We start from the raw sequence: 12,342 nt of genomic DNA, 5'->3' as shown, positions 1-12,342 counted from the left end.
CTTAATGTGTTTAAACAGCACATATTCCAGCTCAACAGCAAATTAAACCTGCGGAATCTGCGATAAAGAGGAGGAATGGAGTGAAGAGACTCACCTGTAAGTGTCATTTCTCTTTAAGTCATTGTTTGCTTGTAAAATGCCTGACATGAGCTGTGGAACAGCTTGTTAAATTCCTTGTTAAATGCTTGTTTAAAAAGGTCAACTAGTAAGCTTTTGTAGAGCTGCAGTGTTCAATACTGTAGCTGTCAAATAGACAATATCTATCTATCTATATATGTCATCTTATGTTTATGAGCTGTTACGTTGGTGAAGTGATGAATTCTGATGTTTTAGATGTGTTTTCTGCAGTAAAGTGTTTATTTGTGTGTTTCCTCTCCAGAATGAAGGTTGTGTTTGGACTGTAAAGCCAACAGAATCAGAGCTCTGGACATTTGACAGCCATGGACTGTAAGGATGGACATCTGCTGCTGGACAGGTGAGACCCGCACCTTGTGTTTGAGGTTTGGTGTGTCGGTTACCATCATTTTCTTTCTGGAGGGTCGTCCCTCTGGAAAGGAAATGATGGTAACCGAAACGGGAGGAGAAGGGACGGGGACCCAAATTTTTATACAGCTAAATTTAATTTTGTACTAAAAAGCAGCATAACCCCTGCTGTACATGGCCCCGTAGGTCAGGGTGGGACCCGACCCATCCCACCCCTTCTTTCACACCACATTCACACATATCGCAGTGATCTGGCTGGGATTGAACCTGCGACCTCTTAATCCATGAGGCATTGCTCTACCACTGAGCCACAGATCACATAAAGAATGATGTGCTGGAACTCATATTTGACTATTATTTCACTTCCTGATGTGCAATAAATGAGCAGAGCTGGGCTTTGAACCCAAGTCTTTACAACAGCCTTCAGCATGGAGGACATGTGTTCAGCCAGTAGCACCACTGCAGCTTTCACTCTTAATGCAGGAGTTTAGCAAAGTTTGTCAGATATAATCCAGTTATTTAATGATTGCAATAATGAGGTTTGAACTCAGGACTTCTCAATAACAACACAACGCTCTAACCACTGAGCCACAGGTCTCTTGACTGAACGCTTGCTGGAACTTTTATTTCACTCTGATTTTACAACAATTTTGTTAAAACAGGCTGAAGCAGGATTTGAACCCAAGACTCCAACATCATGAGAGAAGATATTTAACCACATGCACCACTGTGACTTTCATGTGAAACACTTGTGTTTTGAACACTTTGTTGAATTTGATGACATCTATCATCACATTTAAAAGTGAGATTTTAACCCATGACTCTATCAAGTGAGATTTAATTTCCAGACCTCAGCACAGAGAGTGCACCTGATTATCCACTGAGACAGAGCCTGTAATGAGTGCAGGAGATTTTCACACACTTTTTTATTCAGAGTTCCTGGCTCTTGATAATCCAATCATCTCAGTCTATTATCTGTGTATGTGTCAAAGTTATTTCTGCTGTACGATTCATTTTTAGATGACCTTAAAATGTCACAAGCACAGCTAATAAATATAAAAATGGTCAAATAAATGAATTAAATAAAGAATAGCAAAAACACTTTTATTCTTATTTCCAAATCACAATCACACTAAAACACACACATGATTTGTAAACAACTTTCATAGTTTAGTCAAATAAATCTTTTAAGATTGTTTGAATTACAGACTGTGTCTGATTTGCTTGAAGTTTCTTGTTAGCTGAAGATCCTTCATTAACAGTCTCAGGTGTTTTGAATCAGGTTGGAGGTGAACTGGAGAGTGGATCTTCAGGATCAGGATCAGACAACTGCTTTAGAGAAAAAAAAGGCTCGATTTAATTCAGTTTACAGGTATTAATGCAGATCCACATATTGTCCACAAGATGGAGCTGAAACACTGATCTGATGACATGCATCTCTGTTTTAAATAAAGCTGCCATTAAATAAGTTGATGATTGAGATCAGATCAGTGTTTCAGCTCCATCTTGTGGACAATATGTGGATCTGCATTAATACATGAAAACTGAAGCACTAAAAGGAAAACTCGAGGAAAAATCCTGATCCTGAAGATCCACTCTCCAGTTCACCTCCAGCCTGATGAAAAACACCTGAGACTGTTAATGAAGGATCTTCAGCTAACAAGAAGCTTTAAGGCGAATCTGACAAACTTTGTAAAACTCAAACAATCATAAAACATTTATTTGACCAAACTGAGAAAGTTATTTACAAATCATGTGTGTTTTTACTGTGATTCTGATTTGGAAATAATAACATGAGTTCAAATCTTACTTTTAAATGTAATCTATATGTGCTCTTAAATCCAACAATGTCCAAAACACCAGCTACGAGCATGAAAGTCACAGTGGTGCAAGTAGTTAATCACATGTTTATTGATGATGGAGTCGTGGGTTTGAATCCTGCTTCAGCTTGTGGAAATATGAATAGAATAATTGTAAAATCAGAGTGAAATAAAAGTTCCAGCATGTGTTCAGTCAAGAGACCTGTGGTTCAGTGGTTAGAGCGTTGTGTTGTTATTGAGAAGTCCTGGGTTCAAACCTCATTATTTCAATCATTAAATAACTGGATTATATCTGACAAACTTTGCTAAACTCCTGCATTAAGAGTGAAAGCTGCAGTGGTGCTACTGGCTGAACACATGTCCTCCATGCTGAAGGCTGTTGTAAAGACTTGGGTTCAAAGCCCAGCTCTGCTCATTTATTGGACATCAGGAAGTGAAATAATAGTCAAATATGAGTTCCAGCACATCATTCTTTATGTGATCTGTGGCTCAGTGGTAGAGCAATGCCTCATGGGTTAAGAGGTCGCTGGTTCAATCCCAGCCAGATCACTGCGATATGTGTGAATGTGGTGTGAAAGAAGGGGTGGGATGGGTCGGGTCCCACCCTGACCTACGGGGCCATGTACAGCAGGGGTTATGCTGCTTTTTACTACAAAATTAAATTTAGCTGTATAAAATTTTGGGTCCCCGTCCCTTCTCCTCCCGTTTCGGTTACCATCATTTCCTTTCCAGAGGGACGACCCTCCAGAAAGAAAATGATGGTAACCGACACACCAAACCTCAAACACAAGGTGCGGGTCTCACCTGTCCAGCAGCAGATGTCCATCCTTACAGTCCATGGCTGTCAAATGTCCAGAGCTCTGATTCTGTTGGCTGTACAGTCCAAACACAACCTTCATTCTGGAGAGGAAACACACAAATAAACACTTTACTGCAGAAAACACATCTAAAACATCAGAATTCATCACTTCACCAACGTAACAGCTCATAAACATAAGATGACATATATAGATAGATAGATATTGTCTATTTGACAGCTACAGTATTGAACACTGCAGCTCTACAAAATCTCACTAATTTACCTTTTTAACAAGCGTAATTCCAGATTTATGCTGCTTTATAATATAAATATGACAATGCTACTAAACAGGCTTACCATGACAATAGCAAGAAACATGTAAACAACAAACAGATCTTTCATGGAAGCTGAGAACAACCATCATACATGCTTATTATTCAGATAGCACTTTCTAAAATATTTACATTAAAGACATCAAGATCAGCTTTAATTGTTTGTGTTCAACACATTTCATCCATCACAACATAAAATAAACTGATAGACGAGTCCTGCTATAATGACAACATAAAAACTAAACATCAATGATTATTAAAAAATCTGTAAAGACTGTTCCACAGCTCATGTCAGTCATTTTACAAGCAAAACAATGACTTAAAGAGAAATGACACTTACAGGTGAGTCTCTTCACTCCATTCCTCCTCTTTATCGCAGATTCCGCAGGTTTAATTTGCTGTTGAGCTGGAATATGTGCTGTTTAAACACATTAAGAGTCTGTCGCTAAGCTGTCATCTGTAAATTGTGTATTTAAATCAAACTGCACGTGTTTTGTTTTGGTGTCTGTCATCACGCGCTCCTTGTTGTCAAACAAACACCTGAAGCTGCGAGTCAGACTGAACGTGAAACCGCTTTCGCCGCCTAGTGGACCGGATGAAAAACTGCACTTCCCCTTCTAAAAAAATCGTAATTTCACTTTGGTCAGTGACTTAAAACATCATTTTTACACTTTAATATCTGCATACTCATCCTCTAAAGTTGAACTTTTGTGATTATCCGCTCTCTTTTGTGGGCAGTCTCTATATGTGCAAATGCTAAAACAATATCTCAGCATTTACAGATATCTGGCTAGATTCAAACCAGCAACCCCTGGACCAGTAAGGCGGTGCTCTTATCTGTGTACCACAGATCTTGCGCATATACACCTGAATTAGGTTATATTTCACTCTTCGCATGTCCTGTGCCCAAGACTAAATGATAAAACCACTGAAGTGAAACGGCTGTATGAGCTGGGCTTGAACCACTGACTCCATTGCAACCTTATGTTCAGTTAATGTGTGTTTAGTCAGCAGAGCCACTGCGGTTTACACACCGAGAGTTGCTGTTTCACACTTTGATGAATGTAATGCAGCTCATGGTTTTAACATAAGCAATAATGAGAATAGAACTCAGGTCTTCCAGACAAACATACTATACTCTTTCAGCTGAACCACTGAATCTCCAGACTTCTATGCTGTTTTGGTCTTTGTTTTATTTAGAGTTTCGCGTCATTGTGATGAAAAACCAACATCTAAAGGATTTGAGCCCAGCCTTTCACATTTAAAGTCAAGTGATTATCCTCTACACCACAGGGCACACAGAACAAATGCTTTAATTGTGATTGTGTTACTGAATATTGTGCTGAGAGAAGTAAAGCAAGCATTTCATACGATTTATTAAATCAAGTGGTGTTAACTGCATAAAATATCATCTAAAAAAACAACTTTAAAGCTATCAACAGACTCAGTGGTGTACACATTTATTATAGTAAACTAAAACTGAAACTAAAAACATTTTGTTAACTGAAATCATAATGGGGCTGCACGGTGGCACAGTAGGTAGATCGATCGCCGCACAGCAAGGGCGCTGGTTAGAGCCTCAGCAGGGTCAGTTGGCGTTTCTGTGCGAAGTTTGTATGTTCTCCCTGTGTTCGAGTGGATTTCCTTCGGGTGCTCCAGCTTCCCCCACAAGTATAAGGACTTGTGCTGTAGGTGAATTGGGTAAGCTAAATTGTTCATAGAGTGTGAGTTAGTGTGTATGGATGTTTTCCAGTGGTGGGTTACAGCTGGAAGGGCATCTGCTGTGGAAAACATATGCTGGATAAGTTGGCGGTTCATTCCGCTGTGGCGACCCTTGGTTAATAAAGAGACTAAGCCGAAAAGAAAATGAATGAATGAAATCATAATAAAAATTCACATTAAATAAAAAAATAAAATGAAACAAATTTAACAAGAGTCACTAAAAACTAGCTGAAAGAAAATTATTATTTTCAGATTTAATAAGCACTCATCTAAGACAGAACCCCCCCCCCCCCCCCCCCCCCCCAGCTGCAAGCACGTTTAGTTACAAAAAATATAAAACATATTTTCTGTCTTTTCTTCATCTGCCACAAAATATAAACTAGGCATATTTATCTGCATATAAACTTATCTTTTCTATTAAGAAGTTTGTTAGAATTCCTCATAATGTTTACTTTTATACACAACGTACACGTAGCATTTGTTTTTTGGGTTCAGTAATCGTTCAAACAATTATTTTATTTGATTTTTTACTAAGAAGTTTGCACACAAATTAATGAAAGCTGTGCCAACACCAAACCTTGCTCTGGTTGACACTGAACATGTCCTGTTAACTCAGTAAAACTACTCAAACTGAAGCTAAAAAAGCTAAATAGAAACGTGTTCACAAAATAAACACTAAACTAAAGCTAACAAAACTATAAATGAAACTTTGATCAAATTTAAAAAATAGTATTGTTAAAATAAAATAGAAAAAACTTAAGATATATTAATAATAACAAACTATAACATTATTAATGCTGATACTCATGGAGTACTGAGTTCAAATCTCTTTATTGCTTATGTTAAACTGCTTTACATCCATCACAGTCTCTAACAGCAGCACTCAATGTGAAAACCATGGTGGCTCCGCTGGGTAGATGAAGATGAGGTTTTGTCTGGGCAACTCAAGACCCAACTTAGCATGTTGGACCTGCAACTTTAACAGTGTTTTGTATAAATATAGGGAACACAACAGTTGAACGGTGAGCTCTGTCCAGCAGTATCTTTGCTTTTGCCTGAAAGCAAACAAACAAACAAAAAAGTGCTGAAAACATTTGCTTTTTTTTTTCAGAAGAATCTCCAAAAAGAAATAATGGTGACTGAGACATTAAAGAACACAAACACAAGAAGCCTTTTCTAGCACATTCGGTAAAGTGATTGTTGAGTCTTCTGACATAATGGAGTTAGGCACTAGCTTTCAAAACCTCCTTGAAAACATTACCAGCCTTTACATAAGTGGATATTTTTCATCTCATGGACCTTAATGCAATGTCTTCCCACTCAAACCTCAATGAAGGACATCAGTTCTTTCATGAAAATGGCATCTTTAATCTCAAAGGTAAGTGGCAGTCCATACATTTACGTGGTTTAGCTAACATGGTGCAGTTGTTATTTTTATACTATTAAGGCTCAAGAAAGAATAGATTGGAAGAAATAAGAGTAGTCAAAGGAGGTAGCATACCATACTCCATGCTAATATTTAATATTTATTGTCATTCACAGCGTAATCATCTTGTTGCTGTTTTTCCTACCTAAGCATGAAGCTCACTCTAACACCATATAACATCCCACAAGCATGCTGCAAAGAGGGCATAAACCAAAGACACAAGGCAAGCTACACAAGTATTGCAAAGTAATAGTAGTAGATAACTAAAAATAAACAGTTTCTGGTGTTGTTGTTATAGGGTATTGCTGCAAATACTATGGATCAGTTTGTTCTGAAAGAATCAATCCGAGAAGTGTTTGCAAATCTACACTCCACAGAGCATGCACAGGTAATAAAGAAAAACTACATTAGTAGAGAAGTAATGTTTGTGTTGAGGCAGGAGTTTACGGAGTGTGATTAGGATTACTTAATGCAAAAGACACTATATGCACAAATCTGTAGTCCACAACATGAAAAACATCTGATGATGTGCTGTAAATGCTGATCAATTTTTCAAAGTAGTTGTGAAAGCTAATACCTAACTGCATTACGGCAGAAGTATCGATACACAACAATCACTGTACTGCATCTGTGAAAAAGGCCCAGTGAGAAGTCTGACCTGTCCATCAGCAGATGAGCATCATTACAGTCCACATGCTTCTGCTAGATGAGTGTGACGCTCCACATCCTTTATTCTGCAGAGCAAAGACAGACATTAAGAGATTAAAGTCTTTCTATATGTGATGTTTTTTATGAGAAGCAAAAGACTAAATTACAAACTACTGCCATATCAGTAGATTATTACCTACAGTAAAACTACAGTCACAACAACTGATTCATGTGTTCTGACGGTGGTCGTACTGTGAGTTAAAAATATATAAAGCAGCATACAAACAGTCTAAATGAGCCGTCTGTGATCTAAATCAGAATGACGCATCAATATATTCAATACCTGCAAACTGCATACACCAGACAGACTGGTGGTGACTTTTTTAGTCTTGTTTTTATGCATGTTTACACTGAGCTTGCCATTGAGTTCATCAACGTGTTTTAGAATTTTTACTACAGGAATTTAAAAGTGCATTAAAACACAGGAGAATTTCAGGACGGAAGTTCATGCCTTCAACCTATGCAATAATAACCATGGCATATTGTGAATGTCAAATAGTCAGATTGTGTTCATCAGTAACAGTAATTCCATTTTAGGTCGCATCACATTTGATCAATTCTGAAACCAAAACAGCACAGGAACAGTTAATATATTGGGCCAAAACAGAACACATGTATGCACATGTGTTACAATACAGGCACCAGGGTTCTGAAATTTGGGGCAAAACAATTGTAAAAAACTGTAAAAAAAAAAAAAAAAAAAGCATATGAAAAAAATTATATATATATATTCATTTTCAAAACGGGGTGTACTCATATAATGATTAAATAAATAACATTATTTTTGTTTTATTTCCTCTCATCTCATGTGGCTGGATGACATTAGATGAGAGCTGTAGCATGAGAGATCATTTGAATAGGCCTATATGTTAAAACAGTCTCAAAGTCAACGTTACATGTCTGTCAAGTCTAGGTCTGCAATGATAGGTCTATAACTTAAAACAAACACACAATAACATATCACATATAGGCCTAGATTATAATTAAAAATCGCACTTTGATCGTTAGCATTTACTTAATTTAAGTGACAATGTTTTCTCAATGCAATCTTGACTGAAATGTGCAGTGAGCAACTTTATCATCCATACATCAACCTTTTTTAAAAAAAAAAACAGAATAACTGAAAATCATAATAACTTTAAAACCACTTAAATTTACCAACTTTTTAAATGGTCAAACAGTCAAAATTCTTACTGTCGATTAGCAGTTAAATAAGCATTCTGAGTTGTGCTGCTAATTAACATTAAATTCTGCTATTTTGCTGAAGCTGCATGCGTAAGAGGCAGTAGAATCAGAGCAAGAGCAACCGGTTGCATTTCAAGCTGCATTACATTTCAGTCAAGTAGTGTGGACTGAGATCTTTTCAGAAAGTACAGAGAACAATTTATGAGGATTTTTATTTTAAATGCCATTAAAATTAAATAAAATAAAATATTTGCATCTGCATAATGAACAGAGATGCACACTTGATTCCATTGAGCATTTTAGACAACTCAATGCCGTTGTGCTGCTGTCTGCTGATTAAAGCACTCAAATATTCACTTTTTGCAAAAGTGAGCAAAAATTGTTTAATGTTGAATAATGAGTTTATAAAAATATATATATTAATTTAAAACATCACTTCTTAAGTGAAACTTGCACTGATGGATGAACTTAATGCAAAAATAATCAGTAATGCAACATTTCCCCATGCAATCTAAGTCAGCCAGTAAGAGTCTTTATCCCTCTTTGTGGTTCAGTTCTGTAAGATATACTTCATGTCCACAAGGAGGAGCTGGAAAATGAGTCGTTTTAAAAAAGGCTTTACGAGTCTGCAAATATCATAACATGAATTAAATTATTGACTCTAAACTTAAATAATAAAGATACTTGCGTCAAAAATATATATTTGAAGCATAAACAACTAAGTAAATAGTATTGCTAGACCTCTTGTCCCTTTACTATTTGTGTTTATTTTTCGGCCATGTGATAAATGCATGTGCCTACTACAGTTCAACACATTGGACATTTGATTTTCTCTTACCCCTTCAGTTGGGAAGCTGATCATCCGTTAGATTCATTGTTTATCTGCTGCTCGAGGCCATTTAAAAAAGATCACAGACGTGATTTAACATATATAAAACTAAAAATGCAACCCGTCTGCAACGACACACTTCTAGTTTGTTTTCATGCATTAAAACTGCTGACACTGATTCACTTCCGCTCCACTAGGCGGCGTCAGCGGCTTTGACGTTCAGCGTGACTGTGACACCTTTAGAGCCTCATCAACAACATGACACTGATGACAGCCGCCTCGACAACGACTGCTTATTTATGTTTTAAGGGCCATTAAAGTACAGTTACTGCAGATAACAGCTCAGTTACAGTCTCTGTCCACTCAACAGCATATATTTCAGCCCATCAATAACGTTAACAACAACGACACGCTGTGAAGTCAAGAATCAAGAGTGTCCACTCGACTCACCTGTAAGTAACTTTACACAATTACTACGTTTCCTTTTAAACTCGTTAGCACTCATTATCTAGTTTTTGTTTATAAAGGTTTAAAACGTACTTTGTTTAACTTTACATGTTGCTCTCTTGATGAGCAGCCTGTTATTCTCATGTGAATTTAGGATGGAGATTCTCCTAAAGCTTTGGTAGAATCAATAAGCGGTTGTGTTCTTATCTGCTGGTGCTTTAGTGTGATGTAGGCAGTGAATAAACTTATCTTTTTGTTAAAAGATGTATAAATCTGATGCTTCTGCTTCTTCACGACACATTTATGAGCTTTGTGATGTTAGACACCCAGTTACCTGTTGTAACATCAGCAATTATACATGCATGTTTATTAAATCTTTATTTTAAATGTTAAAAATACTGCCAGCTATTGATAATGTAATGTTAATATGTAAAAATATCTAGTTATATTTTTGTGTAGGTTATATTTTTGTTAAGAAACCAGGAAATATATAACAAATTGTTGCTATGTCTTTACTATCAGATTTCACTGGTTGGTTAAAATAAAACTTAACTTAACCTAATGTAATGCTGAATAGGTGGCTGTCACAGGACCAGTGCTCCATTTTCTGCTGGATAGTAATAAATAAAAAAAAACTATTAACAATTAAATTTATTATTTATTTATTTAAGTTACCAACCTGACAATGGCAGGTTTTGTAGAATTTAGAAAAATAATATTTTTCTGAAATTATATTATGAAATAGAAAGTCTGAATGTGCAAATATAAAACCCAACTTAACCTCAATTTCATTTTAAACAGAAGCAGAAGCATCCACTGAGTTTGCTATCAGATCTAGCATTAATTTAGCATCCTATTCTCCATCAAACTAAAATGGGAAGCGCAATACTGCTTATTTTATTATTTCTTATTCACGTCGAGCTGCTGATAAGCCATTTTCATTTATTGTTGAATTATATTTTGTATTGTAAAGTAATATAAAGTAAGTATTGTAAAGTAATGTTTTGAGATGATTTTAATAGCATTTGTAGCAACAAGTGTAAGTATTTTAAAATACGTTTAAATATGTGTGTATATATATAGTCTACTTAAATTATGCCCTTTTTCTTTACCCAGAATTAATTAATTTGACCCTTTATAGTGTGTGATTTATGATTTATTTCACCATTCTCTGTTATTCTGACTTCTATAAAGATAAGAACTTATAAGAGTTACATTTTAATTAATATTTAATTTTAATAAAATCTTTTTAGTTTTTTTTTTTAAAAATACACGGCTCATGTCCTTCTTTAAATATGACAACCGAACAGTTGTTAGTGTGGATCCTCGTGGCCTAGTGGTCAGTGCTCGTGGTGTGAGAGCATAACTGATCACAGGAGACTGGGGTTCGAATCACCACGGTGATACTGAATTTTTTTATTTTTTCCAAAAAAAACGAAATTTAAAAAAAAAAAAAAAACTTTTTTTTTCCTCTTCCTGCTCCGCTGCTCTCCTCTTCTCTCCACCTCTCTCTCTCTCTTCCGCCTTTCTCTCTCCCGCCTCTCTCTTCCCGCCTCTCTCTCTCCCTTCTTCCTCCTGTCCCAGTCCAACTTTCTTCACTCATCTCTGTTTTACTGCCCCAGGATTGCCACCATTTCATCCGTGTTAGGTCCGTGTTTCACATCATGCCCTTGTCCTTGTCCGTGTTTCACATCTTACTCGAGTCCGTGTTTCATTTCATATTCCGGTCCGTGTTTCACTTTGTGCTCCTTTATCCTTGAGCCTCAGGTACTTGCCCTCTTATTCGTCTTACCGCCCCAGGTAGGTTCTAGGTGGGATTCGAAACCTATTTCTCGTCTGTCACCTTGTCCGCAACCAACGGTGTTCAGCCAGTAGTGCCATCTTGGCTTACACGCTGAGAGGTGGTGTTTGGCACACTTTGTTGGATTTATCCACAACAAGCAATAATGAGATTTGAACCCAGGACTCCAAGATTAAAGGCGAATGCTTTATCAACTGAGCCACTGAGTAGTCAAGTGAACAGGGTTTTTCCGGGTGGAATTTAAAGAGTGTTTTGAGCCAAATTCTGAAAAAAGGCAACAGCTGGGATTTGAACCCACATCTTCTCTGCATCAGACTCTCAAGTCTAATCCTTTATCCCTTACGCCACTGAAGCTTGTGAGGTTAAGTGTGTTGTGTATGTTCTGTATTTGTGATTATTCTATTACTGATGAAAAGTTTTTATTGAGTGTGCCATAAGTGGGGTTTGAACTCATGACTCCCATAGTAAAACACAGTGTTTTAACCAAGTGAGCCACTGAGCCGGACAAGATGAAATGGAATTTTGACAGGGTGACATTGAGATACTTTGCATTTTATCAGTAAAAAAACATTTTTCACTGAGTTTGGCATAAGCAGGATTTGAACCCACTACCTCAAAGTTAAAACGCAATGTTTTAACTAATTGAGCCACTGAGCCTGAACAAGTTCAAGATGGATTTTGACTGAGTGACATTGTGATCTTTTGCATTTTATCGCAAAAAACAACATTGTGCATTGAGTTTGTTATAAGCAGGATACGAACCCACATCCTCAAAGTTAAACGCAAAGTT

General features: G+C 36.8%; 2 long non-coding RNA genes across 3 annotated transcripts; one reads left to right on the top strand and one right to left on the bottom strand.

The window, feature by feature from the left end:
- The first annotated feature begins 404 nt into the window (after positions 1-404).
- On the top strand, positions 405-6,800 carry LOC130222503 (uncharacterized). Of its 2 annotated transcripts, none has more exons than XR_008836484.1 (3): positions 405-475; positions 6,268-6,534; positions 6,699-6,800. It is a non-coding gene; the product is annotated as an uncharacterized LOC130222503 (long non-coding RNA). The 2 variants fall into 2 exon arrangements; XR_008836483.1 differs by lacking the exon at positions 405-475 and adding an exon at positions 3,945-4,076.
- Positions 6,074-9,455, bottom strand: LOC130222504 (uncharacterized). Its single transcript, XR_008836485.1, has 3 exons — positions 9,314-9,455; positions 7,241-7,316; positions 6,074-6,211 (listed from the first exon to the last, which is right to left on the bottom strand). It is a non-coding gene; the product is annotated as an uncharacterized LOC130222504 (long non-coding RNA).
- Positions 9,456-12,342: the final 2,887 nt, after the last annotated feature.

Source organism: Danio aesculapii, chromosome 4, assembly GCF_903798145.1.
Source record: "Danio aesculapii chromosome 4, fDanAes4.1, whole genome shotgun sequence".
NCBI lineage: Eukaryota > Metazoa > Chordata > Actinopteri > Cypriniformes > Danionidae > Danio > Danio aesculapii.
This window is presented reverse-complemented; position numbering and strand designations above follow the sequence as displayed.